Source organism: Rhipicephalus microplus, unplaced genomic scaffold (assembly GCF_043290135.1).
Source record: "Rhipicephalus microplus isolate Deutch F79 unplaced genomic scaffold, USDA_Rmic scaffold_14, whole genome shotgun sequence".
NCBI classification, from domain to species: domain Eukaryota; kingdom Metazoa; phylum Arthropoda; class Arachnida; order Ixodida; family Ixodidae; genus Rhipicephalus; species Rhipicephalus microplus.
In genome coordinates, this window is record NW_027464587.1 from 26,990,960 (window position 1) to 27,001,029 (window position 10,070).

Here is a 10,070-nt window from a genome sequence, read left to right on the forward strand (position 1 = left end):
TCCGAACTGTGGCTGCAAACCTCCGCCCATATGAGATCTTCACCCCACCACACGAGAGACTGTTACGACCGTCATAATTATTGAAATTTTTCGGCCTTTGTGAACGGGTCGAAAACATTTCGACGCATTCCAAGCGAGGGTGTGCTGTGAAGACGGGTTGGTTTCCTGTCAGCAAAACGTGAAAAGGGGCCAGGACCGGTCTGCGCAAGGAAGGCACACGAGCCAAGAAAGGCCACTGTGTTTGCTGCGAGCAAACCTTTCGAAGCAGACACGGAGGCAGCTGGGCCATTTTCGAGGTCACCGAGGATCTAGAAATCTCGGAACCAGCATGGTATTTGCAGTTCAGGCTGCAAGCTAAAGCCAAATTGGTTGTGGCTGCATCTTGCGAGGACAAGCGCACCCCTGGGATATGCGCTGCTATGCCACAGCTTCTAGCAAACAACCAGGATGGAATGTGGGGGTGAAGAGAAGGATAATGCACTAATGTTTTGCAGCCTTGCCGGAGCCCGCCTCAGCGACAAGGGATTAGTTGACTATTCCTTTTCCCCTTTCTCCATAGGATCGGCTGAATGGGGTGGCATATTTTGAAGATATGCTGGCCCACTACTACATTGTCCTGATTGATTTGTGGGGTTTAACGTCCCAAAACCACGATATGATTATGAGAGACGCCGTAGTGGAGGGCTCCGGAAATTTTGACCACCTGGGGTTCTTTAACGTGCACCCAAATCTGAGCACACGAGCCTACAACATTTCCGCCTCCATCGGAAATGCGACCGCCGCAGCCGGGATTCGAACCCGCGCCCTGCGGGTCAGCAGCCGAGTACCTTAGCCACTAGACCACCGCGGCGGGGCCACTACTACATTGTCCTACCCAAACAATCAGGCAAGTTTGACACGTGTACTGGCAGCCGGTTTTTCGAACCTCACCCAGCTGCCGGAAGAGTCTTCGAAGCCAATATTATCGGACGTGCGCGAAACTTGGTGACGTGTGCCAAAACGTCGGTGCAGTGCGTTTGGGACCATATTTGGGCATCGTGTAGACTGCCCTCTCCTCATGCATTGTGTGGTGTGTTTCTCCTCTTTCGTGGGTGGAGTATCTAGACCATGAAGCGCCGTATTGGCCGAAGCCGTGGACAGTGCGCCCAGCGTTGGCAACGCGGCGCTATATAAACGGAAGACTCTTGTGTATTTGCAAGCTCACAAGTTCCAAAGTTCTACAGTTCAACAGCTATCATGTACAGTTCTTGACTTCTCGTTCTCCTTCTCAGTTACTAACCATGTAAATAAACTGTTGTCGTTAATACGAGCGCCTCATCAGACTTGTTCGACGATGGGTCCTTGGACGGGGGCCCGCTACCGAACTGAGACCCGCAGGACCCGCAATCGCAACAGTGTGTTCTTGCATTTCCTTGTGCGCCTGTCTTGCGCACGTGCTGTACGCGTGTTTTTGGTGCAGTTCCTGCTAATTTCATTGCAGAACACTTGCTGCGTTGCTTGTATGCGGGGATGTTGTGCGTGGCCGATGAGACCTCGGTTGTTGAACACGTGTTGCTTGTCTTTGTTGTCGCTATAGCTTGCCACTGCGTGCAGATGGTATCTGTACTCAAATTTGCTCTTGGAGTTGTCTACGAAAATGCGCCTTTGTATCGGGCTGAAAAGCTTTGTTAGTGTTATTTCTTTTGTTGTCTACCACACTGTAACGGCCCCGGTGGGGCTAACAGTATCAATAAATAAAATAAATAAATAAATAGGTATATCACCTGCAAGCCGTGTCGAATGAGAGGCGTAAACTTACTAGTATACCTGTGACTCGAGTAACCGTGTTGGTGATAATGTTTACATGTTCATTTCATAATATGTATTTCTAAAAAATAACCCCTGAACTCTTGGCTGAAGGCACTACTTTTATCACACAGGAATGCGAATGTTCAAAAAGCATTCTTGAGAAACTTGTGGTATCATAGGAATTTTTTCCAGGAGGATCCGCCTTGTTAAGTCCGCGGCTAAACATTGCGAATGAAAATTGTGGCGATTATTCAATTAGTTAGGAACAAGACTAGGAAGTTTTCGTTTATCAGCTGTTCCTTTCAATTTTTGTGTAACTTCTACCTTTTCACGTAGACCTGCTAGAGAGCTGATATTGTGCAATATTCGGCAGCACTAATAAATATCATTGAAAGCGCTCCCTAAAACATTTGTATTCGTATTGTTGCACACTCCGTTCATCTCTAGAACACCAAGCCGATCGACTGCATTTGTGAGAAACGAAAGAATTGTGAAACCTAAGCACATGTTACGCTCACCAAAAACGCCAAGGCTAAAACCTGCTTGGCCCCATGACACGATTTTGTCGTAGTAACGATATGGTAAATATATAAAAGGTATTCGCAACTGTGTACATATATAAATAAACTTGCGCATTCGCGTTTCACAAGTAGGTGGTCGTCATCATCACTATTATGAGCAACATGACTATGCTAATTGTAGGGCACATGGCACTCCTACGTTTCTTCCAAGCAGCCCGGTCTTGTGCATGCTGCACCTATGTTAACCCCGGAAACCTATGAATCTCATCTTCCCATTCGACTTTCTGCATCCAGTTTTTGCGCTTGACGTATGTTAGAAAACATGTTGTCTAATACGTACATGTCTTTTAATGGTCACCAGTTGTCTTGCCTTCTCGCTGCGCTCTAAATTTTTACTAAGATATCCTTAACGCGCATCTGTTCTTCCTCCCACTCTGCTGTCGTCTTGCTCATTATAAGGTCAGACCTATCACGTATAATTTTATGGCACACAGCGTCGTATTCAATTTAGGTTCAGCACTTTTCGACTTTTCATAAACCTTCATGTTTCCGCCCGTGTAAGAGAAACACCGGTAAAAAGCAGCCGTCACCTATTCTGTCGAAATATTGTGGTAAACTGCCATTCATTATCACAGCATAACCACCAAATCTACGCCATGACACTTTTATTCGTGTAGTTACTTCAACCTCATGGTTCGCGTCTGCTATCATAACCGTTTCTTAATAGGCGTACAGCTTTACTACTTATATTGTCGCCATTGGTATCGAACACCACTGTTTTCTTCCAGGACTGCTTAACACTGCTTTAGTTGTCTGCATAAGAATTTTCAGACCCGCGGTCCCGCTTTCCCTGTCTAATTAATTATTATTCACAATAGTATCCCGAGTTACTCAACAAGACAAATGTCATCAGCGAATCGCAGTTCACTATACTTGGGGACAACATTCTGTGGCAATGAAGGAAAGGCTACGGAGCCAAAGTGGGCATGTGCCGCCGCTGTAGAACATATATGCCATAAATGCATCCGCGTTTTCCGCATGAAAGTAATAAAAACACCATTATTTTCTATTAGGTGCTTTTTTTAAAGAGACGCTGCACGCGCTGATGAGATACCATTATTTGCCGTTGCTTTATGAAGCGTCATTTTGCGTTTTTGCGCAACTGAATACGTCGCATATTTAGGTGCGCCTCAAAATGGCGTCTTCGTCTTTAGGTGAGCGTGCTTCGCTCTCCAGCTACAGTGTACTAGAAGGGGGCATTGAAGTGAACGAGGTGGCCGTGCCGTATCTCAGCTGATTCTCCGGCGGGTGACAGTAGCGGCGGTGCTGGAGTCGCATGGTACTGATGATCTCAGAAGCGTCTGCATTGGGAGCGCGTGCGAGTAGCCCGCGAAAGCGTGTATTTGCTTGTTTTTTGTGCGTTTAATGTGTTTCAGAGCCTTTATCAGTGATGCACACCTGCTAAGTGCAATAGTGCACGAGTAAATATGCAGGCACGCAGAAATCACGTCGGGACATTCACTATTTCAAGAGCCTGCCGACAAAAAAAAAGAACACACGTAGTACAATCAGAATTTGCGTGGATCTGCCTAGCTTGTCACTCAAGCAGCGCTTTGAGCAGTGCTATATCATAAGTGGCTACTGACGAGCTACAAAGAAAGGAAGTATCAAAACCGCGAATAAATCATACGCTTATTTCTTCGGCAGTTTCTATTTCCAGAGCACTCTTCCTCTTATAAGTCCACACGCCCTCGATAGTTTCGTGAGAAACCCGATTATTATTAATGTTGCCATCTCATTTATATCGGTGACGATTTAGTTTTATCATCCCAGTTTTTCGGAAGATAATAATTAATGCTTTCTGAAAGGCTTTCTTGTTTTAACTACGTGCCTTCGCCCTCACTTTGCTTCTTTTATGCAAGCTCCAGGAAGACGAGCCAGGGAGCCAAGTTGAAAGGACGCCTGTACCTCCTAGTAAAGAACTCGATGCGAAAGGGGTTATCTTGAACATATTAAAAATTGATAGTTGTATGGTATACATAGCCCGTCTGTTACTCTGCGTAAATTCACTGTAATCAGTTCTCATTTTGTATCGGCAGCTTAAATTGCACTGCTTTTCTAATATTATATTGGCGTAACGCCGTCGCAAGCGAGAAACTTTATGATGATGTTTACTATAATAGGTGTAGTTCTTTTATTAAGTGCCGCCACAAGTGTAGGCAGGCGTTGGTGCATTTTGTTTTGAGAAATATAACTTCTATATGTACATAGTAAACACACACACACACACACACACACACACATATATATATATATATATATATATATATATATATATATATATATATATATATATATATATATATATATATATATATATATATATATATATATATATATATATATATATATAGCATTCAAGTGTCGTCTCCACCCCCTTAACAATATCCATGTAATGCCCTTAGAACAGCTGCTATTTTTACGTCGTGCATTTTTTTGTCCAACTACGTTATGCTTGAACTAGTTTTGAGACCTCATACTGTCGGAAAGGTGAAATATACAGGGCACATTAGTACAGAGGCACGCTATATTCAGCTTCGCCAACTGTAAACGTTCGGCGCAGAGCTACCCAGAATTTTTTAGGGAGGGGGGGGGGGGGGGCGAGTGCAGCAGAACGACTAACTTTAGCGATTGGTGGTCGACGTGAATACGTGTAAATATTTTAAATATACCCCGAAAAGTTAAATTACGAAAACATTTCGTGGTGTAGGGGGTTCAGATTCCCTTCCTCGCCCCTCTTACGGCCTCCTGGTTCTGCGTGCATTTGATACGGTATCTTTTTTTCATCCCACAGTTTTCTGAGCGCAGCTAACTTCCAATAAATTTAGTCAGTTATTCTTAATATTTTTACGCCTACTTAACGACGAAAGAGTTGAGAAAAAAATCAGAGTAAGACACGCCCTTTCCAAATAATTTTCGATCTCTCACTAGGACCTTTATGGAGCTCAAATTCAGTAGATTGGCATGTCATACTTAGGGTTATGACATCATGTGCTAGAAATGAATGATGGGCAGGTAAAAAGAAATCTGCAAGAAAAAAGCACACCGGGGAAGCCGGAACACATAGCACTTCCTGCGCCCGGCGCGTGGCTTTTTCAGTACTATTCGACTGCAGCGCCGCCGCTACGGGCAACGCGGAAGGCATCATGCGGCGAGGCGCGGTCACGCCGCTTAACACTTCTAGTACACTCTACTCCAGCCATTCCGACGACTCGCTGAAGGAGCTTGTGTCGAATTTCTTTCACAAATGGCAGTGTAAGCAAACAACTGAAATTCTGTGCAGTGGGATTGCATCAATGCGGCCATCAATCGATACGCGAGAAGAACTGGACTACGTCGTGGAGGAGTACCGGAGCAGTAGTACCGCCCCCGTATCTTTCCCTTCATTGCCACAAAAAGTGGTTTTCGAGTATAAGCCACTCTCCAATAACTGTTATCGCATGCTGTTCGCAATCCTCTGCAAGCCTCTTGTAATAATGTCGCGGATAACATTGGTGAATAGCATGAAAATGTGGCGAATAACCACTTTCTGTGCAGCAAGAGAAGGCTAAGTAGTAGAAGAAAGCTCGGAAAACACGGGGACGACAAATTAACCTACGCTACAAGTTAGGTAACCCCGAACTTAACGTTTCCAAGTGCTACCATTCGGCTGTTCAGTCATTAACTCTATGCCAACCACTTTAGGATCTGCCAATGGCGAAACCTTTCGACCCAATAAAAAAATTGGCAGCATGTCCATGAAGTGAATGATGGAGAGTGAGGCGAAGCATTCGTTCATCCATGCGTCCGTCTGTGTGACCATTCATGCGACCATTCGCCCGTACATGCGTGCGTCTGTTCGTGCGTCCGTCCCTGCGTTCGTCCATGAATCTGCCCCTGCGTCCGTTCATGCGTCCATCCATGCATCTGTCTGTGTGTCCATTCGTCCATGTATTCAACACTCCAAGTACCACCATCTCGCTTCTTTTCATCATATATTGGATGGATGGATGGATGGATGGATGGATGGATGGATGGATGGATGGATGGATGGATGGATGGATGGATGGATGGATGGATGGATGGATGGATGGATGGATGGATGGATGGATGGATGTATGGATGGATGGATGGATGGATGGATGGATGGATGGATGGATGGATGGATGGATGGATGGATGGATGGATGGATGGATGGATGGATGGATGGATGGATATGGCTGTACCCTTTAGATCGGGCGGTGGCTAGCGCCACCAAGCCGTAATACTTAATAAACCCAAAACTATATTTATTTTTTTTCGTTAAAAAGTGAGTATGAGGATTCGTACTTTGCAGTGAAGAGTTTAGTTTTCACTCGTGCCTTGACTTTAGCCACCAATCAGATAACCTCCTTCTAGTTAAGTCTACTTGCTTAAAGTCTATTTTGCCCTCCCGGTCCCTAAACCCCATTGCTTTGAAAAATTCTGCGCCATCATCCTGAACTATAGGGTGAAGCCCTTTACAGAACATTATCAAGTGTTCGGCAGTTTCTTCTTCCTCGCCACACGCACTGCATACTGTGTCTACCCCTTCGTCTTTGGCCCGATATGTCTTGGTTCGCAGTACTCCCGTCCTTGCCTCAAACAGTAGAGAACTACCCCGAGTATTATCATAGATCCTTTCCTTGGCAATTTCCTGCTTAAAAGTTCGATAGATCTCTAGTGCGGACTTCTTAATCATTCCCATTTTCCACATGTCAGTCTCCGTTTCCTTCACTTTCTTCTTAACCAATAGTTCTTTTTGGTTTGGCCACCTGCTGTTTTCAAAGTATTTACCAGTCAACTTCCTGGTTCACTTCCTCCAATTTGTATCGACATTCTTAATGTACAAGTAGCCGAAAACCTTCCTAGCCCAACGCTCCTCCTTCATTTCTCTCAATCGCTTCTCAAATTTTATCTTGCTGCTAGCTTCCCTGCCCTTAAATGATGTCCATCCCATATCACCTTGTACTCCCTGATTTGGTGTATTCTCGTGAGCTCCTAAAGCAAGCCAATCTATTCCACGTTGCTTCATTTCTAATCTTGCTTGAACTTCTGATCTCATGCACAAGACCGCATTGCCGAACGTCAACCCAGGAATCATGACCCCTTTCCATATTCCTCTGACAACATCATACCTATTGTAATTCCACAGTGCCCTATTTTTCATCACTGCTGCATTCCTGTTACCTTTAGTATATTTCGTGTTCCCTCAGGTACTCGGTCCCATTGCTTATCCTTACGCCCAGATATTGTATTTATCTGTTATCTCTAGCGTGACCTCCTGTATCCTAAGCTCACTACCTTCGTTGTCATTCAAAATCATGACTGCTGATTTTTCCTTACTGAATCTAAAATCTAACCTGTCTCCCTCATTACCGCAGATGTCCATCAATCTCTGCAAATTTTCCTTGTTGTTGGCCATTAGCACTATATCATCTGCGTACATTAATGCTGGCAGTGCCTGATAAATAGGTTTTTCTTGTTTGACTAAAGAGAGGTTGAAGCCCAGCCCACTTCCCTCTAATTTTGCCTCTAATCCTTGTAGGTACGTCATGAATAATAAGGGTGACAGGGGGCACCCCTGCCTAAGCCCCCGTTTTACCTCTGCACGCTTGGATACCTGTTTTTCCCACTTTATAACTACCTTGTTACCTTTATAGACACCCTTTAAACGACTAGTGACTACATGTTCCACGCCTAGTGTGTCCAGTATTCCCCACAATTCTCTGGAAACACGCTATCGTACGCTCCCTTGATATTCATGAATGCTAGCCACAGGGGCCTGTGTTCCTTTTCTGCTATTTCGATGCACTGCATCAGTGAGAACAGATTGTCTTCCAACCTCCTGTGTTTCCGAAACCCATTCTGCAGTTCCCCCAGCACCCCCTCATCTTCTATCCATGCCTGCAGTCTTTCCTTTAAAATCTGCATCGCCAGCCTGTAGACCACTGATGTCACTGTTATAGGACGGTAGTTGTTTGTCAGCTTTGTCCCCCTTTCCTTTATAGATCATCCTCATCCTGCTAAGTTTCCATCCATCGGGAACTTCACCATCGATTATCATTTATTCACTGCCTCTCTCAAAGCCTGCTTAGACTTCGGACCTAATGTCTTTATCAGCCTAATGGAATGCCATCTGAGCCTGTTGATATACTACTAGGAACCCTTTTCTCAGCCCTTTCCCACTCTTGTTGTGAAAATGGAGCCATTGCACCACTTGATTCGTCCTTGTCTATTGTGGTGCATAAAGTACTTCTTTGTTGAAATTTTTCTGTCACCCTTGTTCTTATATATTCAATAGCTTCGTCCCCTTCTAGCCTGGCACCTTGGGCTGTAGTTATAAAACTCTGCTCTAGGTTCATCTCATTTCTTAGGGAGTTTAGATGGTTCCAAAATTTCGCAGCTGCCTCTCTATCTTTTTTATGTACTTCTGCCAGCCACTGAGCTTCCTTTCTTCTAATCTTTTCATTGATCAGAAGGGACGCAGCCCTTCTACAGCTTAGAAAGGTTTCCCATTTTCTTTCAACATCATCTGTCGGTTCACCCCGCTGCTTAGCATGTCTGTGTTCCCTAGAGGCTTCCTGACGTTTTGCTATGGCTCTCTTAACTTCCTCATTCCACCAACTTTTGGGTTTGTGTCTTCTTTTCCGGGGTGACTTGTTACACGTCTTAGCAAGCTCTAGCTCAAAGAGTCTAATTAGATTCGTGTATGTCCACACTGTCTTATTATCCTCCGTGATTACTTTCTCAATTTGTTTAGTGGCTATTTCAATTTGCCATTCCCCATATAGAAGCACCTGGAACCTGAACTTGGTAACGCTTAATGCTAGAACCTTATCTAGTGAGGGAAGTCTAGCTGTACTATTCGAGGAGCTAGAGGGTGTTAAATGGGATATAATAGGGCTCAGTGAGGTTAGGAGGACAGATGAGGCCTATACGGTGCTACAGAATGGGCACGTCCTTTGCTACAGGGGCTTGGCAGACAGAAGAGAACTGGGAGTGGGGTTCCTAATTCACAGAAACATAGCTGGCAACATAGAAGAATACTATAGCATTAATGAAAGGGTGGTAGGTATCGTAAATAAACTGAATAAAAGATACAAGATGAAGGTAGTACAGGCTTACGCTCCTACATCCAGCCATGATGACGCTTCCGTTGAAAGCTTCTATGAAGACGTGGAATCGGCAATGAGTAAGGTAAAAACACAGTATACTATAGTGATGGGCGACTTTAATGCAAAGGTAGGGAAGAAGCAGGCTGGAGACCAGGCAGTAGGAGATTATGGCATCGGTACTAGAAACGCCAGAGGAGAGCTACTAGTAAAATTCGCAGAACGCAATAATTTACGGATTTTGAATACCTTCTACCGAAAACGAAAAACCCGCAAGTGGACATGGAAGAGTTCTAATGGCGAAAATAAGAACGAAATAGACTTTATAATGAGTGCAAACCCTGGAATCGTGCAGGATGTGGAAGTGATTGGCAAGGTACGATGCAGTGACCATAGAATGGTACGGTCTCGAATTCGCCTAGACTTGAAGAAGAAACGACAGAAACTGATACGCAAGAAGCCAATCAATCAGCTAGCACTGAGAGGGAAAGTACAGGAATTCAGAGTGTCGCCGCAGAACAGGAACTCGGCTCTTAGTGAGGAAACCAACCTTAGCGTAGGTACAAGGAATGATAATCTGACGAGTATC